General features: G+C 40.9%; 2 protein-coding genes and 1 pseudogene across 3 annotated transcripts in view; 2 read left to right on the plus strand and 1 right to left on the minus strand.

The window, feature by feature from the left end:
• LOC103347453 (zinc finger protein 585A-like) overlaps positions 1-22956 on the plus strand; it is a 222720-nt gene that overhangs the window by 12442 nt on the left and 187322 nt on the right. The window lies entirely within an intron of this gene.
• Positions 1-22956, plus strand: part of LOC127490116 (zinc finger protein 717-like) — a 49621-nt gene that overhangs the window by 12137 nt on the left and 14528 nt on the right. Inside the window, exon 1 of one of the 2 annotated variants that reach the window (XM_070054812.1) lies at positions 9904-12480. The exons of the other annotated variant lie outside the window; for it this stretch is intronic. The gene's annotated coding sequence lies outside the window, so the exon portion shown is untranslated. Of the gene's footprint in view, positions 1-9903; positions 12481-22956 lie in introns of those variants that run through there. 2 annotated transcript variants of the gene reach the window in all.
• LOC127489481 (vacuolar protein sorting-associated protein VTA1 homolog) lies at positions 5595-8539 on the minus strand (annotated as a pseudogene).

A 22956-nucleotide genomic window follows, 5' to 3' on the forward strand; every position in this document is an offset into this window, starting at 1 on the left:
GCTTTGTTTTTGTTGTACAAGATTGCTTTAGCTATTCGAGGTCTCCTGTGTCTCCATATGAATTTCAGCGTCATTTTTTCTAGATCTGAGAAGAATGTCTTTGGTATTTTGATTGGTATTGCATTGAATCTATAAATTGCTTTTGGGAGAATGGACATTTTGATGATGTTGATTCTTCCAATCCATGAGCATGGAAGATTTTTCCATTTCTTAGTATCCTCTTTTATTTCTTTCTTTAAGATTTTGTAATTCTCATCGCTTTAAATTTTTGTTGAGAAAGGGATGAGCTTGGCTTTATGTGTGTCTTGCTTAGAGCAGAATTTTTATGACTGTATTTGAGATAATTAAAAATAAGTTTCATAGTTGAAACATTGACCATTTTTACTGCTGCAGCCTCCCCCTCACTCTGTATCTGCAGATAGTCCACATGAAGGTACACAGAAAGAGAGGCCTGCATATCTGGAGTAATGCAAATATGCCCTTTGCTGAAACCAGTGGATCAATCCACTGGAGTTCTTTGTGATTCAGTTTGCATTTTTCTGTAGAGTGAAATATAGTGACTTGGGTAAAGTATCTTGTCTTACAGTAGATGATTCCAGTTGGCTTTCTTATCCATCTACCTGGATCACAGGTGATTCCCAAGACAGGTGTTGGGTTCTATGGAAAAAAAAAAAAGTAGCCTCTTCAGAGTTGATGTATTTCTCCTGGAAAATTGGAGAAATGTTTTGTAAGAAGCAGTTCATGGAGGATGTATATTTCCCTAGAAATGAGATTGAAGTAATTCCCTTTACTTGCCCCTCCCTGAGCTAGCTCCTGAGGCTGATTGATAGGGCAAGAATGCTAATATTTATAGGCCAACTATGAATGATCCATGTTTGTCTTACACATGAGATGTCTACAGATCTGTTTCTCAAGGCCTTTAAGATAAAATAAGAAAATTTTGCAACAAAAGAGAAGGTTTTCATTGCCTGTTGCCTTGGTCTAGGATCTGTGCATTTATTACCCACTTAGTTCTCTGACTCCTATTGTGAGCACCTCCTAATGGTACTTTTTTGGCCATTCCTGTGTCCAGATTCCTTAATGGGTGGCAGTCTTTGACCAGACTTCCAGTCTGATAACTCAGCCCAAATTGGAGTTGACTAGTTTGTGTAGCCACTTCAGGATTAAGGTGGTCCAAAACTGCCAGTGCCCAATGACTGGGCTGCCTTTAGGCTCACTCAAGAGATAAGACTCTGGGCACAGGTCCCAAATGGCTTTGCTTGGTCCTCTTCCCTTGATCTCCCTGGTGACCAGGCTGATTCTCAGGTAGGCAGGGAACTTGTTGGCTCACAGAAGTCTCCAGATTTCTGTTTTGCATTCACCTGCAAAATATTTGAAAGTTTTCTCTTGGATCTCTAAAGTCCTGAGTAGAGAGTTTTATTTTGTATTGAGATGTGTCTTTATAAAGACAGGTGTCACTGAAGACTGTGTATCCTCAGAATTAACTGAACTCTCCCAGGCCTGCATGGAGTTCCAGGTTCCTGGCTTCAGGCTGAACATTGCCTGCTGTTGTGAGCATTTGGGGATGTACCAGAAAGTGGAAATCTCTCTCCCTCTCCCTCTCCCTCTCCCCCTGCCTTTCAAATAAAATGAAAAACAGATAAAAATTGGGAAAAAAATGTGTTTTGCCTTGTGTCCTAAAGAAAAAGTAATTACTGTTGTTATAGGTAGAACTCACTTGTACACTTCACAAATACTCATCAATCTCAGGTTAATGGCTTGGTGATCACTGCTGGCTGTGCTGCCTACTCAGCTCCCATTCTGTAATGCATCCCCTTCTTCATCTGCAGTTCACTTTGGGTGCTCATAAAACACCAAACTGCCTCCTGACTTTGCATCCCTATGTTCTTTATACATAGCTTGGCCATAATCTCATTTTCTTTAGCAGCATGCTAATTTATATGAGTGCTTCACAGGCAAAGAATAATGGGGACATTGATTTTTCCCTGAGCTTTTGCCCTAAGTGGTTTATTTTATGCAATTGATTCTGGGTGATGTGTAGAACTTTGCTGGATTAGAAGTTGTGGTGTAGAATTTGATATTAGAGAAGTAAGTCTGTCACTGCCACTTGCACTGTGCCCCACCCTGCAACCTATGCCTGCCTTTGGATTCTGTTTTTATAGAGTGTTGGAATGAGGCAGTAGTGATTCAATAAAGGAATAAATTTTCAATTGTTAAACATTTCTATTTTTATTAATACAAAGAGATCAGATTGCATAAGAATGTAATTCCATAAGAACATAACCATACTTCTCTATTTCCTCCTCCTTTCTTCCTTTCTCTTTTTAAGAAGTTAATAAGCTGGCTTTTTTTCCCTAACCTAGTCTTTACCCCTTCATCTCCAGCCTTCCTATTTGTTCCTACTTTACAATCTAGTACTTTAAGCTTTTTCCCCCTTCTTTCATGCATGTTTTTGCCTACTCCTACCCCAATTCCAAAGAAGGAAAAATGAATAAAAGTCATGACATATTGATTCGAAGACAGGAATCCTATCCAGAAATACAGAAAAAAAGTTACCTCCTTTTCTTTTTATTAATAATTTATTTACTGATTTACCTTTCTGGAAGAGGCAGCTAGAAGTTCTCTGAGATCTGTCCTCAGAATGTGAGGAGAGCCAGAGACATTGGATAGACTCTTTACAGTCTGTTTGTTTTACTGTGAGAGATATTGTTCCACTTGCCTGTGGCAGAAAAAAATGAAATTTCAATGATTTTTTTCTGTGTTACTAATTTTTATGATGAGTCTCTTCATTATCAATGGATAGAGACCTGTCAAATTTGCAATGAGCAAAAAATTTCACAGACACAACTGCTTCCAGAGGAGGTGCATGCCCCTCCATTCCCACGTGGCCTTCTCTGAGATCTCCAGGTGGCTTCTGTTGGTCTTCTGAAAGCAAAGAGAAGATTCAACCACAGAAAATGTTCACTACGACTGTGGTGTTGTTTCTTGGAAGTTCCTGTCCAAAAAGTAATCATTTAAGAACACCAGGGGCATTTTATTAGTTTCACAGGATTCTTGTCTTCCTGGATTCAGTGAAGAGGAAAAAACCAAAGTTGAAGCATGATTCTAGGCAAAGCACAATTATTTATCTGCATAACAAAAATCCTCATATTTTTTTCTGCACATTGTTAGTCTTACATGGATTAGAAAGAAAAAGTACTATTTAATGTCTTAGAACTCTCTAATGTTAAAAAGTACAAGAATTAAAAATTGATATTTTGGGCTCTTATAAAGCTCCAAAAGCATTAACATTGTGCATTTCTGGGTGATTTGAAAATTCTAAATTTGAAATCAATTGCATTGACTGGCTTTGCAGAGTAGGAAGAAAACAATTGGCTTATTAATTATTTATATAGAGAGACTGTAAAAGAAGCTATTCATTGGTACCAATTGTCTATGATAAGCTTTAATGTTTATGAAACCATGATTCATTTTATTTTATGAGCTATGTCCACTTGAAGTTGTGAAAGAAAACATGCAATAGTGGTTGCAATTCACTTTAAAAGATTTTTTGAAAGACTTTATTTATTGATTTGAGAGGTAGAGTTATAGACAGTGAGAGGTAGGACAGAGAGAAAGGTTTTCCGTCCATTGGTTCACTCCCCAAATGGCTGCAACAGCCAGAGCTGCTCAATCCAAAGCCAGGAGCCAGGTGCTTTTTTCCAGTCTCCCATGGGTGCAGGGGCCCAAGCACTTGGGCCATCTTATACTGCTTTTCCAGGCCATAGCAGAGAGCTGGATTGAAAGAGGTGTGGCTGGGACTGGAACTGGGGCCTATATGGGATGCCGGTGCTGCAGGTGGAGGATTAACCTACTGCACCATGGCACCAGCCCCACAATTCTCTTGAAAACAGAAACATTTATTCCTGAGTCTTTTGATGAGTCAGACCAATGAAGTCCTGACAGGGCACATATGTCTCTAGCATTAGAGGAGTGCTCATCATTCTCATACTGTGTTCTGTTGCTGTTCAGCCTGTGACAATGAGACACGTAAAGGAAAAACCAGAAATTCAGCATGTGGTTACCCCACAAGGAATCTTGTGAAGAAATTTTCTAGCCAGGTGTTTTTAAGTTGCTAAATATTCTCCTAATTTACTTAAAGACTATTAACTTAGTACCACAATTTTTGTTACAATATGGTGATTGCAGATAAGGAATTATCTTCTAGATAAAACTAGAAGTTTTACTTTGTAACAATCACAGACTAGCAGAAGTCATAAACCATTAACCCTCATTTTTCTAAAATAGGAGGTTGTAATTAATATGAGTATATAAAGAATATATTTTTTAAGATTTTATTTAGTTGAGAGGTAGAATTAGACAGAGAGAAAGGTCTTCCTTCTGTTGATTAACTCCCCAGATGGCTGCAATGGCCAGAGCTGCACGGATCTAAAGCCAGGAGCCAGCTGCTTCTTCCTGGTCTCCCATGCGGGAGCAGGGGCCCAAGCACTTGGGCCATCTTCCACTGCTTTCCCAGGCCATAGCAGAGAGCTGGACTGGAAGAGGGGCAGCCAGGACTAGAACTGGTACTCATACTGGATGCTGGCACCACAGGCAGAGGATTTACCTGCTGCGCAGCAGCACCAGCCCCAACTACATGAAGAATTTAGAACAGAAAATCTACCAACCTCATGGAGTTTATCTCCCTTTCAAAACTTTTAATAACCTTTGGGATGGAAAATGCTAATTTAAAGTACTGTACTTAAATTCACACAAACAAAAGATGTTTTAGGATGTTTTTACTTCATTATTAAGTTAGATACTATTATTAAGTTAGATACTATTAGGAAATTCTAGATTATTTTGTGGGTAAATTGTAATTTCTTTTCACAAGTGTATTTGATTAGAAACACAAGCTTTTATAATCAATTATTTGTTTAAAACATTTGCTTATGTATGTTTTGTATTAAAATAACAGCATGTTATGAAGTTTAGAAACATCTTGTTCCATACAAGCCTATACTTTTTTTAAGTTTTATTTAAAAAGAATCTTTGTATTTATTGTTTTAACACAGCAAATTCAGGTGACACCGTAAGTCCATAATTTCCCACAAAATTCATAAATTTAACAACTGAGTATCTTAAGTCTTATAAATCTTCTGAATCATTCAAAGTTATGCACTCGATGGAACATACTCCTCAGCAGCTGAGAAGAATCTTAACTTAAAAGCACCAACTCTTCAGGCATCTCTACAGACCTCTATTTTTCATTCTCTAAGACATGCAGTCAGACTGCTGATGCAGCAAATACCAATTCACCTTAAGCTTGATGGATAAGAGAAAGCATTTGGGAAACCAACATTATTAATATTAAGTCTGAAAGCACTTCTACCTCTTTACTGAATGACTTTTCCTTCTGTCAACTATAAACTCTAATGAATAAAAATTGCGTTTTGAACATAATTTTTTCAGGTTAATCTAACACTTTAGGACATTTGTATTTGTTTTATAAATCTTAAGGAAAACAAAAAGGTAATCTCTAATCTAGACAATTCTGAAATCTTTTATTAGATTTACAATTTTACTGCAAAGTAATATGATCTGTTTGTCCAAATATTATGGCTTTTAAAAAATTCTCTTCATGTATTTAAATTAATAAAGCTTATTTCCAATATATATTTTCTGTGTTTTCACTTGCTGAAACAGGGTTCAAAGGGTGTTTTTAGGATCTTGCCAACATCAGCCCTATGTGCCCATAAATTATTGGAGCCATTAAATGGACAATAAAAACTGGTTGAGGCTACTGATGAATGCTTCAAAAGGAATCTGATATTCACAGATTTTATCATCATATTCAATTCAACTGAAGTCTTTCTTAAAACTGTCCTCTTGATAGGCTGAAGATAGGGTAATGGAGTTAGTTCTTTATGCCAAAGATTCGTGGATCTGTTGTACAAAGTCTTCATTCTCTGTCAGTCATCAGTAACTTGAGGTCTTTCTGTAGATTCTGAATGGCAGTGCTTACATCTTCATATTGCAAAGCACTGCCAGCATATTTGCAGTATCTCTGAGCTCTCACAAACTCCTCAGGGGTGAGGTGGGTATCACCTTGGGAAACCGTACTGGAAAGTGCAGGATCAATGGCTGGCATAGTCTATAGAGTAGGTTGGATGGTATTCCTTGTTACACCCATGCTATGAGGCACTTTCGCTGGTGTGTTGGCTGGGGCATGTGCACCCAGAGGAATCTGTATTCAACTATAGCTGTCTGATGGCATGCTGCCTGGGTCAACTGCTGAAGATGATGATGGCTGAGGTGTGTTGAATGGGCAGAGATGCTACTACAGCATCTTCATTTTCTTCACCATCAGTATCTTCCTCAATTGCAATAGGGCCTGCTTGAGGAGTCTCCTCATTCTTTAAGCAATTATGGATATATGTTGCCTTCCATCTTGCATACTTTCTGTGTTTCACATTTTCATCAGTGTTATGTCAAACACGGTTATGACATCTGTTAAAAGACTTGCAGTATATGTTCCTTGTCTGCATATATAAACATTTTCCAAGAATAAATCCCCAAATGGGCAGAACCAACTGCTCCTTAGGTAATAGCTTCATTATCACTCAACTGTTTCTTTTTGTTGTTGTGAAGAACCTGAGCCTGGATCAATGTGCAGCTATTTTAGACTAGGCCTCCATCTTGTAACTCGGGCATGACCGGGCCCTGAACCCTAAGCCAAAAGCTCTGGAAGAAGAAAAATAAACTCCCCTTGTGATAAACTCTCCTAGCAACAGCCAATCAGCAGATAGCAGGGAAATATCTAAAGTTCCAGGTATCTTTTCAGGCAGTTAAGGTGATTGATAACATCCCCAAACCCTGCAGTTTGGAACATACACCCTAGCAGCTCATACCCTATACTTTAGCCAATCATTTTAAAAAGCATCAACCCAGAGCCATCCAACCACCTTTACTAGTCTATTCCCACCACTGGATTTACTAAGCAATTTTAAGAGATGTTCTTTAAATTTCCCGCAGAACGAGATGATTTGCTGAATGGTGCTATAATGTATAGAATGTCTCTGAAAACCCTATATAAACCCCACAAAAGAAATGGGATGGATTCTCATCAGAAGACTGCTGTGATGATTGGAGGAGTGGACCCTAGCTCGAGCTAGAACAATAAACCTCTTTGCTTTTGTATTATTGAAGTCTCTCATTGGGATAATTGAGTCCCATCTGAGTCCAGTCTAACAGTTCTTAAGATTTATTTATTTACTTGAAAGGCAGAGTCACAGAAAGGCAGAAAGACAGAGAGAGAGTCAGCCTCTGCCATCTGCTAGTTCACTCCTCAAATGGCTGCAATGGCTGGAGCTGTGCTGATCTGAAGCCAGGAGCCAGGAGATTCTTCCAGGTCTCCCACATGGGTGCAGGGGCCCAAGGACTTGGGCCATCTTCATTATTATTTTTTTCTTTTTTGACAGGCAGAGTAGACAGTGAGAGAGAGAGAGAGAGAAAGGTCTTCCTTTTCCATTGGTTCACCCCGCAATGGCCACTGTGGCCGGCACACTACAGCCGGCACACTGTGCTGATCCAAAGCCAGGTGCTTCTCCTGGTCTCCCATGTGGGTGCAGGGCCCAAGCACTTGGGCTGTCCCCCACTGCACTCCTGGGCCACAGCAGAGAGCTGGACTGGAAGAGGAGCAACCAAGACAGAATCCAGTGCCCCAACTGGGACTAGAATGCTGGGTGCTGGCACTGCAGGCAAAGGATTAGCCTAGTGAGCTGCAGCACCAGCTGGGCCATCTTTCTACTGCTTTTCTAGGGCAGAGCAGAGAGCTGGGTCAGAAGTGGAGCAGCTGGGACTTGAACTGGAGCACATATGGGATGCCAGCACTGCAGGCCAGGGCTTTAATGTGCTGCACCACAGTACCAGCCCCCCAATTGTTTCTTAAGAGCTTCTAACTGACCCATTAATTTTGATAAAAATTTACAACACTCAGTTTTATTATGAATCTTCATTCTAGTTTGCATGGCATATAAAATGACCCCCTTGGTGAGATACATAATGATCGAACAATGGCTGCCAACCACCTCTCAGATCAGTTCTTGAGCAACTATTCAGTAACTGGCCACCACAGAGTCCTGTTTGTCATGCTCCTGACCATCAGGTGGTGCTGAATGTTCTTAATGTGTGGGGAGAGTGGGGGCAGTGGAGCAAGCTCGGCCATCTCCACTCTAGCACTCGAGCATATCACCACTTCCTCAAGCCTATACTTTTTTCAAGTACATATTCTTACATTCACAGAAAAGCAGTTTAAACCAGACTGACTATTGTAAAAATAATTCAATGGTTGTAGATGTCTGCTCATACAACATTTAAAATTGTTCAGTAAAATACTTGGTGATTTTTAAAAAATGATTTATTTATTTATTTGAATTGCAGATTTGCAGAGAAAGAGAGAGAGAGATCTCTGCTGGTTCACTCCCCAAATGACCACAATGGCCAAGGCAGGGCTAGATTGAAGCCAGGAGCCAGGAACTTCATCCAGGTCTGCCACATGGGTACAGGGATCCAAGCACATGAGCCATCATCCACTGCTTTCTCAGGCTCATTAGCAGAAAGCTGGATCAAAAGTGGAGCAGCCAGGACTCAAACCAGCACTCATATGGGATGCCAGTATTGCAGGCAGTGGCTTAACCCACTAAGCCACAGTGCCTGTCCCAAAATGATTTTTGGTTTCTGTATGATAGCCATACTAACTGGGGTGAGGAGAAATCTCACTGTGGTTTCTATTAGCATTTCCCTGATGGCTAGTGATCCTGAACATTTTTTCATGTGTCTGTTGGCCATTTGAATTTCTTCCTTGGAAAAATGCTTGTTAAAACTGCCTGTTAATATAACAGGAAAAATGCCTGTTGCCCATTTCTTGAATTGAATTCTTTGTTTTGTTGTTGAGCTCATAGAGATTTTGGAGATTTTTACTAATAGTTTGTGAAGATTTTCTTGCATTCTGTCAGTTGCTTCCTTAGTTGCAGTTCAGAAGCTTCTTACCTTGATATAATCTCCTTTGGCTATTTTTCCTTTTATTGTCTGTGCTTCATGGGGTCTTTTTCCAAAAGTCTTTGACTATGACAATGTCTTGCAGAGTTTCCCTGATATTTTCCCCTAGATTTAGATGATTGATCCAATTACAGTTAATTTTTGTACAAGTTGCAATGTGGGGATCTTGTTTCCTACTACAGTGTGAAGAACAAATTTTCCCAGCACTATTTTTGAAGATTGTCCTTTCTCCAGAGATTGCTTTAAATTTGTTTGTCACAAACTAACTGGTTTTAGATGTGCAGATTAATTTTCAGAGGTTCTATTCTGTTTCATAGGTCTACATGTCTTTTGGCATGCCAATAACAAGCTATTTTTATTATAACTGCCCTGTAGTAGATCTTGAATTCTGGAAGTGTGATGCCTCCCTCTTTGCTTTTTTTAAGATTGCCTTGGTATTTCATCCCAATTTTAACATCATTTTTTTCCTAACTCTGAGAAGAATGTTGTTGATATTTTGATTGAGATCACATTGAATCTGTAAATTGCTTTTGGGGGACTGGCACTGTGGAATAGTGAGTTGAGCCTCTGTGGCATTGGCATCTCATGGATGCCAGTTTGGGTCCCAGCTGCTCCTCTGATCCAGCTCTCTGCTCAAGGCAGAGGAAGATGGCCCAAGTGCTTGGGCTCCTGTATCCACATAGAAGATGAGGAGGAAGCTTCTAGCTCCTGGGTTCAGATTAGCCCAGCACCAGCCATTACAGCCATTTGGAGAATTACCAGCAGTTAGAAGACATCGCTTTCTGTCTCTCCCTCTCTTTGTCTATAACTGCCACTCAAATAAATAAATGATTGTAAAAATAAAACTAAAAACAATTTATTTTGGTAGTATGGGAATTTTGATATTAGTTCTTCCAATTTATGAACATGTATTTCTTTAATGTTTTGTGATTTTTCTTGTAAAGATCTTTCACACCCTTGGCTAAATTTATTCCAAGGTAATAAAAAATGTTTATGGTTATTGTGAATGGCACTGATCTGATAAGTTATTTTTCAGCAATGGCATATTTGTGTATGTAATGGTTATTGATTTTTGTGTGTTGATTTTATATCTTACAACTTTACCAAACTCTCTTATGAGTTTCAATAATCACTTGGTGGAGTCTTTTGGTTTCCCAATATATAGGATCATGTCATCTGCAAACAGATTACTGGACTTTCTCCTTTCTAATTTTTTTTTTAATTTCTTTTACTTGAATTATTGCCATGACTAAAACTGTTAGTAGTGATGGAGAGCAACTGTGGTTTCAGATCTTAATGGAAATGCTTCCAAGATTTCCCATTCAATATGATGTTGTTGAAGATTTGTCATATATTGCCTTGAATGTGTTAAGGAATGTTCCTTCTATACCCAACTTGCTTAAGGTTTTTATAATGAAAGCTTGTTTTTTACTAATACTTTCTCTTCATCTATTGAGATCATCATGTGGTTTTTATTCTTTAGTTTTCTAGTGTCACATATCACATTTATTGATTTGCATATGTTGAATGATCCCTGCATACCAGGGGTACATTCCACTTGGTCCAGGTAAATTATCTTTATGATCTGTTGTTGGATTTTTATTAGCTAGTATTTTGTTAAGAATTTTTTGCATCTGTGCTTCAGAGATATTGTTCTTTAATTCTCTTTCTCTATTGTATCATTTTCTGGTTTAGAAAATAAGGTGACACTGGCCAAATAGAAGGAGTTTGGGAATACTCTTCTCTTTCAATTGTTTTGAATAGCTTAAGAAGAATTGGAATTGGTTCTGTTTTGAAAGGCTGGTAGAATTTAGCACTGAAGCTATCTGGTCTTGGGCTTTTCTTTGGAGAGTTTTTGTTACTGATTCAGTATCTGTCTTGGTTTTTGTTTGTTTAGGTTTTCCATATGTCTTCACGACTCAATTTTGTTATGTAGCATGTGTTTTGATTTCTTCTAGGTTTTCTAATTTGTTGCCCATTGCATGTGATGCCCACATTCTATATTGCAGTGCTAATCTAAGTTTTCAGTGTTCCACTTCCAAACCAGTTTCCTGCTTAATATCTCTGGGAATCATGGGGTAGTGGTTCAAATTCTTCAGTTCCTCTCACCTAAGTGCAAGATCTACTACTTATTAGGGGACTTGAGAGCCTGGTTCAGCCACAGCTTTTGCAGACATTTAGAAAGTGAACTAACATATGGAAGACCTCTCTGCCTCTCTCTCCTCAACCACTTTGTGTGTGTTTCTCTGTCCTTTTTAAAATAATTTTAAGTTATTTAATTCTTTATTTGAAAGTCACAGAGAGAGAGAGAGAGAGAGACATAGAGAGATCTTCCATCATCTCGTTCACTCCCCTGGTGGCTCCAATGGCCAGTGTTGGGCCTTGTTGAAACCAGGAGCTTCTTCTGAGTCACCCATGGGGGTGGCAGGAGCCCAAGTGCTTGGGCCATCTTCCACTCTTTATCAGACCATTAGCATGAAGCTAAATCAGAAGTGGAACAAGTGGGACTTGAACTGGTGACTATATGGGATGCCAGTATAACAGATGGCAGCTTGGCATACTGCAGCACAACACCAGCCCCCTCTCTACCTTTCAAATAAACAGATCTTTAAAAAATAAATGAAAATGTTCTTAAGGAGGCAAAAGTCATCATGATTGAGCACTGAGGAATCTATTGAAATGATTACATTTTAAAAGATTTATTTATATATTTGAAAGGCAGTGTTAGAGTGAGAAAGGGAGAGACTGATCTTCCTTCTGGTTTGTTCTCCTCCAAAATGGCTGCAATGACTGGGGCTAGACCAGGCTGATCTCGTAAGATAGGAGCTTCTTCCAGATATCACATGGGTTCAGGGGCCCAAGCATTTGGGCAAGCCTTTGCTGCGTTCCCAGACACATTAGCAGGGAGCTGGATAAGTTTGGAGCATCAATATCTGTGACATCCTCCTTGCAGTACAAGGATATAGAGCCCATCTGGGACAATTAACGTCCTATTTATGGGTGGGCCAAGTATAATAGCTTCCAACTCTCAAGGTTTGGACTAGATGGGTTCTGAGGAATTGTGATATAATGGATACTAATTCTTCACTCTTGGTTTAAGCTTTTGTTAGCAGATAATGGCTGTGACTACTTTGGGTCTCTGGATTGTCATCAGTGAAGGCATCTGGATTAACAGTAACGAGATCAACAGTCAGCAAAATGGTGTCCAGCTGAACTTAAATGGTTTTTTTTTATCATTAGAATAGTGACCTCCTGCTGTACCCTGGCATCTGGACATAGACAGCAGACATTGGAAGCCATCCCCTTTGCCAAATGGAGTATGCCAAGTTTGGGTCCATCATCTATTAAGGAGGTCTTAGTAGCCATTCTCATGTTTTACTGTTCTATATCCATGGCCAAAGTCCTACTAGATAACAAGGTTTGGAGAATCACAGGCTCAAGGTATGTAGGTGACTATTTTTCCAATATAGCACAATTAATAGAAATCTAATTTAATTTTACTGGCACATAGCAAGGTTCCAAGCGAGGTTATTCCTTGCATCACAGCCCTTGAGAAGTAATGGATATCACAAATGATCCAGAGAATTTAGAAGGCATATGAGCTCCACGAGTGAAGAAGTCACTGAGAGCACTAAGGATAGTGCCTACAGAATTCAATTTGACTTTTCATTGGAAGGAGGGGCCATATAAGCTGGGCTGATTTGTAGCATCCATGACAATTAATTTTTTAAATGAGGCATGCATTGCACCAAAACCCAGGAAGGACTAAAAGGTATTAGCATTGTATGTTCTTCACAAGTGTGTCAAATAGTCTCATAAAGGGAAGAAGTCATCAATGTGATATATTCTTGTGCTCCTGATAAAAGCTGGGTACAGTTAAATTCTTTGCAAAAATTATGTTTGATGGCCAAGTCAATGAAATGCTCATGTATACCCTAGAAAAAGAGTCTTTTCAAAGTGAAGGCAAACTAGACTGAGGAGCTGTTGGAAAAGCTTTCAGCAAAAACACATTTGCCACTTTTTTTTTTCTTTTTTTGGACAGGCAGAGTGGAGAGTGAGAGAGACAGAGAGAAAGGTCTTTCTTTTGCTGTTGGTTCACCCCCCAATGGCCGCTGCGGGCAGCGCATTGCACTGATCTGAAGCCAGGAGCCAGGTGCTTCTCCTGGTTTCCCATGCGGGTGCAGGGCCCAAGGACCTGGGCCATCCTCCACTGCACTCCTGGGCCACAGCAGGGAGCTGGCCTGGAAGAGGAGCAACTGGGACACCAGCACCCCGACTGGGACTAGAACCCAGGGTGCTGGTGCCGCAGGTGGGGGATTAGCTGTGTGAGCCGTGGTGCCAGCCAACTTATAGTATTTTTCTTTCAAATGTATTTGCCAAGCCAGGAATTAATGAGGAATTGGAATATTATGTGAGCACTTCATGTGGTTAGACAAGTTTTATGTATCCTCGCTGTATCCTAAGAGGTTGATTTTCCAGCAAATTTCTTCCTAACGGAGGTGTGCACTGTTTTACAGGGAAAGTAGCTTCATCAGCCCGTGATGTCAACAGGGAAAGATGATGGAAAGTCTCCTTTGTTTTCCTTCTCAGCATATGCCATTGCGACCACTCCCACCATCTTTAGAGAATTTCTGGTCCTGAAGCTGTCCTCATATTGCTCAAGGACTGTGTGATTGGTTTCTATGTCTGTGAATGTTAGTGTGGGGGTAAAAGGAACTTTGGAGAGCAGGGCAGGTTCCTGTCTCTTGATGGCATAGGTGCAGTTGTAGATTGGAGGCATTATAATCTCTTTCAGGTACACCCTATAGACCTTGGCTGGTTCAGGAAGGGATACCAGTGGTAGATCCTTAGTTCCAAAGCCATGGAAGGAATAAATAATGTTGGATTTTCAAGGATTTTTTTTTTTTTTTTGGTCAGAAGATGAGGGGCTAGCGCTGTGGCTCAGTGGGTTAGCGCCCTGGGCTGAAGTGCCAGCATCCCATATGGGTGCTGGTTCTAATCCCGGCTGCTCCTCTTCTGATCCAGCTCTCTGCTGTGGCCTGGGAAAGCAGTAGAAGATAGCCCAAGTCCTTGGACTCCTGCACCCATGTGGGAGACCCAGAAAAAGCTCCTGGCTCCTGGCTCCTGGCTTTGGATTGGCACAGCTCAGTTGTGGCCATCTGGGGAGTGAACCAGCATATCGAAGACCTCTCTCTCTGTCTCTACCCCTTTCTGTAACTCTGCCTGTCAAATAAATAAAAATAAATCTTTTTTTTTTTTTTAAAAGAAGAGGATGTGTCTGACAGAAGACCAGTGGGTCTCCAGCAATACAGAAAGGGGTTCTAAAATTTCTGTAGACAACTAGTCTCATACAAGATGGCCATGGCATGGAGATGGGTATTCAGACCACTGGAGCCGAATTGTATATGAGCTGAATGTAGGTTGCACCTCTGTCACTGTTTACTCATCTTTAAGATGAGTATAGCAACAATACTAGTGAAATGTCTTTACTGTGAGATGTGTGCATGCTGACTTACACTGTGTTGCAATTGCATTTATGGGATTTCTGGTGTATCTTCTTTAAATGAAGTTTCTCAATTCCTGCACTGTATAGCCTGCCCAGTGCTACTCATTCAAGGTTACAGAACTTATAGAATACATAGTTTCTGGGAACATGGAAGTTTGGGTACTGGGGGACAGTCCCATATCCTTTGGAAGTGAGAAGTTTTTATGGCATTTGAAGAAGGGAGCTCAATAAATAGGAATCTTTTCTAACAGAATACAACTTAATGCTCTCTGAGATAACACCTTCAGGCTCAGAGCAGAGACAAGAGTCATTAAAAAGTAAAGAACCTAGTTGCATGGTCCAAGCAGTTATGGATCATACTGACCAGAGTGAACAAGATATACTTGATATTACCTTACCTCATCCATTAGTTTTCAAAACTTGGTGGTAACAGAAGTTCTGGACCAGCATTCAAAAGAGAGTTGTGAGTGGATTAGAAAGACAGTGGTCTTAAGGGTGCAGCCTGGGGTGGAGGGATGACCTCTCCAATCTGAGAGTCACTATTTGCATTGCTTCCTACCACATGCCCATTACCTCATTCCACTATCAGCATCTCTAGAAATGGAGGTCTGTAAAATCTAGTCGGTTATATACTTGGTACCTGGGCTATGCTTCTGCCCCCTGTATTTTTTTTTCTCTTTAACTTTTATTTAATAAATATAAATTTCCAAAGTACAGCTTCTGGATTACAATGGCTTTTTCCCTCCCACCTGCAACCCTCCCACCTCCGGCTCCCTCTCCCATTCCATTCACATCAAGATTCATTTTCAATTATCTTTATATACAGAAGATCAGTTTAGCATATATTAAGTAAAGAGTTCAACAGTTTGCACCCACACAGAAACACAAAGTGTAAAGTACTGTTTGAGTACTAGTTATAGCATTAATTCACATTGAATAACATATTAAGTACAGAAATCCTACATGGGGAGTAAGTGCACAGTGACTCCTGTTGTTGATTTAACTATTGACAGTCTTGTTTATGGTGTCAGTAATCACCCTAGGCTCTTGTCATGTGTTGCCAAGGCTGTGGAAGCCTTTTGAGTTCACTGACTCTGATCTTATTTAGACAAGGTCATAGTCAAAGTAGAAGTTCTCTCCTGCCTTCAGAGAAAGGTACCTCCTTCTTTGAAGGCCTGTTCTATCCATTGAGATATCACTCGCAGGGATCTTTCATTTAGGTTTTTATTTTTTTAATTTTTTTATTTTTTTATCCAGTGTGTCTTAGCTTTCTATGCCTAAAATACTCTCATGGATTCTTCAGCCAGATCCGAATGCCTTAAGGGCTGATTATGAGGCCAGAGTGCTGTTTAGGGCATCTGCCATTCTATGAGCCTGCTATGTATCTGGCTTCCCATGTTGGATCATTCTCTCCTTTTTAATTCTATCAGTTAATGTTAGCAGATACTAGTCTTGCTTATGTGATCCCTTTGACTCTTAATCCTATCACTATGATCAATTCTGAACTGAAGCTGATTAGTTTGACTAGTGAGATGGCATTGGTACATGCCACCTTGATGGGATTGAATTGGAATCCCCTGGCACATTTCTAACTCTACCATTTGGGGCAAGTCCGATTGAGCATGTTCCAAATTGTACATCTCCTCCCTCTCTTATTCCCACTCATATTTAACAAGGACCACTTTTCAGTTAAAGTTCAACACTTAAGAATAACTGTGTGTTAATTACAGAATTCAACCAAAGTATTAAGTAGAACAACCAAAAAAAAAAAAAAAAACTAAAAGGGATAAAGTACTAAGTTGTACATCAATAGTCAAGAAACGGGGTGATCAAGTCACTGTTTCTCAAAGTGTCCATTTCACTTCAACTGGCTTCCTTTTAGGTGCTTGGTTAGTTGTCACCGATCAGGGAGAACCTATGGTATTTGTCCCTTTGGGACTGGCTTATTTCACTCAGCATGATGTGTTCCAGATTCCTTCATTTTGTTGCAAATGACCAGATTTCATTGGTATTGACTGCTGTATAGTATTCTATAGAGTACATGTCCCATAATTTCTTTATCCAGTCTACTGTTGATGGGCATTTGTGTTGGTTCCAGGTCTTAGCTATTATGAAGTGATCTGCAATAAACATTATGGTGTGGACATCTTTATTATTTGCCAATTTACTTTCCTTTGGGTAAATTCCAAGGAGTGGGATGGCTGGGTTGTATGGTAGGGTTATCTTCAGGTTTCTGAGGAATCACCAGACTGACTTCCATAGTGGCTTTACCTGTTTGCATTCCCACCAACAGTGGGTTAGTGTCCCTTTTTCCCCACATCCTGGCCAGCATCTGTTGTTGGTAGATTTCTGAATATGAGCCATTCTAACCGGGGTGAGGTGAAACCTCATTGTGGTTTTGATGTGCATTTCCCTGATTGCTAGTGATCTTGAACATTTTTTCATGTGCCTGTTGGCCATTTGGATTTCCTCTTTTGAAAAATGTGTATTGAGGTCCTTGGCCCATCTCTTAAGTGGGATATTTGTTTTGATGTTGTGGAGTTTCTTGATTTCTTTGTAGATTCTGGTTATTAACCCATTATCTGTTGCATAGTTTGCTAATATTTTTTCCCATTCTGTCCGTTGCCTCTTCACTTTCCTGACTGTTTCTTTTGCAGTACAGAAACTTCTTAATTTGATGCAATCCCAATTGTTAATTTTGGCTTTGACTGTCTGTGCCTCCGGGGTATGTTCCAAGAAGTCCTTGCCTGTGCTATATCTTGCAGGGTTTCGTCTGCTCGGCCCTCCCCGGGTTTGCTGCTGGTTCTTCCCGGGTTGGCTACCGTACCTTCCACCTCCGTGGAAGGGCGGCTCCCCCTGCCACTTTCCCCACTTCCGCAGGGGAGTGGCACACCGTCGGCCGGCTCTCTCGGGGTCTGCACAGGTGTTCCATCAGATAGATGTTCCTGGTGCATGTTGTCTCTCTCCTCCTTTATAGTCCTCTTCCACCAATCCCAACTCTGCTACCCACATGCCGAATACGCTGCTCTCCTCCAATCAGGAGCAGCTCCTGCAGCTTGTCAAGTTGGTGAGAGGCAGCTGGGTAGAAGCTGTTTGCTCCTCTCCCAGTGCCATATTGTGGGAGAGCAGATGTATAGAATAAGTCTTAATTCCAGTAACAGTATAGTCCGAGTTGCTCCCCACACTTTGGTTGCTTCTTTTTTTTTTTTTTTTTTTTTTTTTTTTTTTTTTTTTTGCTGTTGTGGTTTTTCTTGTTATACTATGACTCGATTAAGTGGACTGTCTGCTTTTGACGGATCCTTAGAGGCTTGTGATGGGTGTGGCCAGAGAGCTCTGTTTGATTCTTCAGGGTTAAGGGTGACATACCCAGGTTAGGTGTATTAAATTTTTTCTCTTTCTCTCTCTCTCTCTCTCTCTCTCTTTTTTTTTTTATTAAGAAGGGAAGTAATTCCACACAGCTGAGTGGAACTGAACGCAGTCAATGTCTGAGCTCTGGCCCCTGTGGGTGTAATATTCATCTGCTCTGTCCCAAGGACCACACAAAGGATCTGTTCAGTCCTCAGTGTAAGCTCAGATTCCCCTGCAGTCTTCCACCGGGTTGCCAAGGTTACCAAGTTTTCGGCGTCTCCCAAGAGTACTCACATCTCAGAAACTCCATGAGTTCTCTCACACACCCTCAGTTTTTTTTTTTTTTACAGTCACAGTTCATAAGCTCCCACACATTCACTAGGTCCTAACCTCCTTTTATTTCTCCCCACCAGAGTCAGCACAGCTTTTACATATGTCCAAAATGGTGCCTGCTCTTTGTCTTGCTCACCTATGTAAGGTGAGTGGAGACAGAGAATCATGTCCATACTGGTCCCTTTTATTTTATTCTATTTTATTTTATTTATTTTATTTCTCTCTTTTAGTTAGCCTGGTAGACTTTCCCCCACAGGGTTTCAAGCCTCATTCCCTCTAGGCTCTTCCTGTGACTTCCCTGCAAATGTCTTGGGCTACTGAGATTTTGCCTCACCTCCCTTTCCAGTGCTGGTGTGTAGACTCGGCAGCTGGGGTCCCGAGCCATGGGCACCCATGCCCTCCACATAGGTCCACCATGTCCCACTAGTTCTGGAAGAGTTTCTTCTGCAGTTTTTCCCCCTAACTTCCCTGAAACTATAGTATCTCCACTTTTATTAAACTATTTTTTCCTGGACTATCAGTGTGCTCCCTCCCTATTCCACCATCTTGGAGGACTCCTGCCCCCTGTATTCTAATAGTCCTTCCTGGTAGCTCAAGGAAGTTTTGCCAGGATCTCTGTAAAAAAGATGAAACAAATTGTATTTCAGGAGAAAAGTGCTTTGTGTAGTTTCACATGATTTGTAAATACCCAGCACCTTAACTTCTGTCTAATGTTCTCTATCTTGCCACACTTAATTAAAAACATTTATTTTTAGATCCATTTCAGAAATTGTCACCAGTTCAAATAATACTGCTTTAGAAAACTTTCATGAGCATGTCTTCCCTTTTGCTACTAATGCTGTGTTTTGAGTGTATGACTTCAAAAAACATATCATGAGGCTGGTGCTGTGGCACAGTGGGTTAATGCCCTGGCCTGAAGTGCCCACATCTCATATTGGCATGGGTTCAAGACTTGGCTGCTCCACTTCTGATCCAGCTCTCTGCTATGGCCTGGGAAAGCAGTAGAAGATGGCTCAAGTCCTTGGGTCCCTGCACCCCTGTGGGAGATCTGGAAGAAGCTCCTGCGTCCTGGCTTTGGTTGGTGCTGCTCCGGCCATTGCAGCCATTTGCAGAGTGAGCCATCAGATGGAAGATCGATCTCTCTCTCTCTCTCTCTCTCTCTCTGCATAAATTTGACTTTCACATAAATAAATACATCTTTAAAAAAACAAAAAGCATATCATAAAAATTTTCCCATTTCAGTAATTTCTTCTTGAACAATATGCAGTATACATGCAGCTACAGAAAATTACTGTGAACCTTTATCCTGCCTTCTGAGATAGTAAAATTATATTAAATTAGATTTCATATGATAATAAGCTTCTTAAAATATAAACCAAAAGAACACAATGAGCATATATATAAGCCAAAATGTGAAGAACAACCTTATGGTCTCCAGATAATTTATTTTTATGAATCCCAGGACTCTTTTTTTTTTATTTTTTATTTTTTTTTAGTATCAGCAGCTTTTCTAAGGTCTAATTGATAGGCAAAGATTTTGTTTATAGGAGCTTTTTTCTAAGTTTTTTAAAAAAATTATTTGAAAATATTGTATATAGAGGAGAGACCCAGAGAGATCTTCCTTCTGCTTGTTCACATCACAGATGGCTGCCTTGAGCAGGGCCAGGAAAGAATGAGGCCAGGAACCAAGATCTTCATCTGGGTCTCCCACATTGGTAGCATTTGCCCAAGTATTTGGATCATCTTCCATTGCTTTTCTCAGGCCATCAGCAGGAAGCTGGGTCAAAAGCAGAACAGCCAGAACATGAACCAGTGCTCATATGGGATGCTTGTATTGCAGACAGCAGGTTTACTTGTTTACAATGCTGGCCCTGCTTTATAGGAACTGCTAAATGAAATTTTGAAGTTGTATGCATTATAGTTTGCATGTAATTCAACTTTCTTCCATACTTACTGATATATATCAGCATTTGATGTAGGACAAATCAGAAAACACAATGGCTTAACAAATAGCCATTTGATTTGCAGTTCTGACTCTGTGTTATGGGCTGTAGTCAGCTGGGCAGTTCCTATGATCAGTCCAGGAGCAGAAATGAGAGTTTAGCCATTTGGGGAACTGATTGAGGCTTCACTTAAGTGTCTGGGGTTTGTGGTGAATCTTGGCTACATATTATCTCTTTTTTTCTTTTTTTGACAGGCAGAGTTAGTGAGAGAGAGAGACAGAGACAAATGTTTTCCTTCCATTGGTTCACCCCCCAAATGGCCACTATGGCCAGCATGTTGTGCTGATCCAAAGCTAGGAGACAGGCACTTCCTCCTGATCTCCCATGTGGGTGCAGGGCCCCAGAACTTGGGCAATCCTCCACTGCCTTCCCAGGCCACAGCCGAGAGATAGACTGGAATAGGAGCAACTGGGTCAGAACCGGCACCCAAACTGGGACTAGCACCTGGAGTACCAGTGCTGTGGGCAGAGGATTAGCCTAGTGAGCCACAGCGCCAGCCTACATACTATCTCTTCAACAGGCAGGCCCCAGGGTTTTTCAGAAGATAACTGTCAGAAAAAGAAATCTGAGAAGGCAAATACTTTACAAATTGTCTATTTCTGGGGCTGGTTCTGTGACACCACCTGTCGTGCCAGCATCCCATATGGGTGTCAGTTTGTGACTCGGCTGCTCCACCTCTGATCCAGCTCTTTGCTACAGCCTGGGAAAACAGTAGAAGATGGCCCAAGTCCTTTGGCCCCTGCTCCCTTGTGGGAGACCTGAAAGAAGCTCCTGGTTCATATCTTTGGATCTACACAGCTCCAGCCATTGCAGCCATCTGGAGAGTGAACCTGCAGTTCAAAGACCTCTCTTTCTCCTCCTTCTCTCCCTCCTTCCCTCCCTCCCTCCCTCCCTCTCTCTCTCTTCTCTGCCTCTCCTCTCTTTATGTAACTCTTTCATACAAATAGATATTTTAACAAATTGTCTATTTCTATCACATTTACTGGTATCTCATTGGGTAAATCAAGTGAAATGGTGAAATTCAGGGTCTTTTTTTAAAAAAGATTTATTTATTTATTTGAAAGAGTTACACACAGAGAGAGGGAGAGGCAGAGAGAGAGAGAGAGCTCTTCCATCTGCTGGTTCACTCCCCAGTTGGCTGCAATGGCCAGAGCTGTGCCAGTCCAAAGCCAGGATGCAGGAGCTTCTTCTGGGTTTCCCACATGGGTACAGGGGCCCAAGGACTTAGGCCATCTTCTACTGCTTTCCCAGGCCATAGCAGACAGCTGGATCAGAGTGGAGCAGCTGGGAATCAAACCAGTGCCTATATGGGATGCCAGTCTGCAGGTGGCAGTTTTACCCGCTAGGCCACAGTGCCAGCCCCAATCCAGGGTTTTGTGAAGGGATGAATACAGGGAAAGGTGCTACTTGGAATCATTACTGGTAAAGTGCACTGCATTAAATATACATTATGTGCATTTGTTAACTTTCTTTAGTATAAACTTTAATAACAACATAATGTTTTCCTCTGATAACCTCATTCATTTGAACACTCAACATTTCTTTTTACTTTTACATTATTATTTTACAAAATTCGTAGATAATGCTTTCGTTAAACCAATGATAACTTCTGTTTAATCTCTGCCACTTAATATAGGTGGGTGCATTTTCCTATGTATTTCTATTTTTACAGGTTTATTCCTCCACAGTGAAGCTGATGTTTTCTTGGTTAATGTATTTATTATTCTTTATTCATTCTATTATATCCTTTTTTTCCCACTGTTCAGTGCAGAAGGAAACCAGAGGGTTTTTTTTTTTTTTAAGATTTCATTTATTTATTGAAAGAGTTGCAGAGAGAGAAAGTCTTCTATCTGCTGGCTCATCCTCCAAATTACTGCAAAGGCTGGAGCTCAGCCGATCCAAAGCCAAGACCCAAGAGCTTCAGGGTCTCCCATGCAGGTGCAGTGGCCCAAGGACTTGGACCATGTTTCACTGCTTTCTCAGGACATAGCAGAAAGCTAGATTGTAAGTTGAGCAGGCAGGACTCGAACCAGAACCCATATGGAATGTTGGCACTGCAGGCAGCAGCTTTACCCATTATGCCACAGCGTTGGCCTCCAGAGTTTTCTTTGAACTCCTGCCATTCACCTTCTCTCCCAGGTATGATTCTGGGTCCTCCACATGTTTCTAAGAGGAAAGAAAATTAATATATCACCTGTAAGTGTTTTTTTTTTTTTTTAAATTATTCCCCAGCTTGTCAGTACTCATTTTAGGTGTTTAATGCTAGTTTATTTATTTATTTTTTTAGATTTTTTTTTATTTACTTGAAAGTCAGAGTTTCAGAGAGGCAGAGGGAGAGAGAGAGTCTTCCATCTGCTGGTTCACTCCCCAGTTGGCCACAATGGCCGGAGTTACACTGATCCAAAGCTAGAAGTGAAGAGCTTCTTCTGGGTCTCCCACATGGGTTCAGGGGCCCAAGGACTTAGGCCCTCTTCTACTGAATTCCCAGGCCATAGCAGAGAGCTGGATTGGAAGTGAAGCCACTGGGACTTGAACTGGCACCAATATGGGATGCCAGCACTGAAGGCAGTGGCTTTACCTGCTATACCACAGTGCCGGTCCCAGTATACTAGTTAATTAAAATGGAAAATATGGGGTCAGCTCTGTGGCTCAGTGTGTTAATGCCCTGGTCTAAAGCATTGACATTCCATATGGGCACCAGTTTGAGACCCAGCTGCTCCACTTCTG

This window comes from Oryctolagus cuniculus, chromosome 12 (assembly GCF_964237555.1).
Source record: "Oryctolagus cuniculus chromosome 12, mOryCun1.1, whole genome shotgun sequence".
Lineage (NCBI taxonomy): Eukaryota > Metazoa > Chordata > Mammalia > Lagomorpha > Leporidae > Oryctolagus > Oryctolagus cuniculus.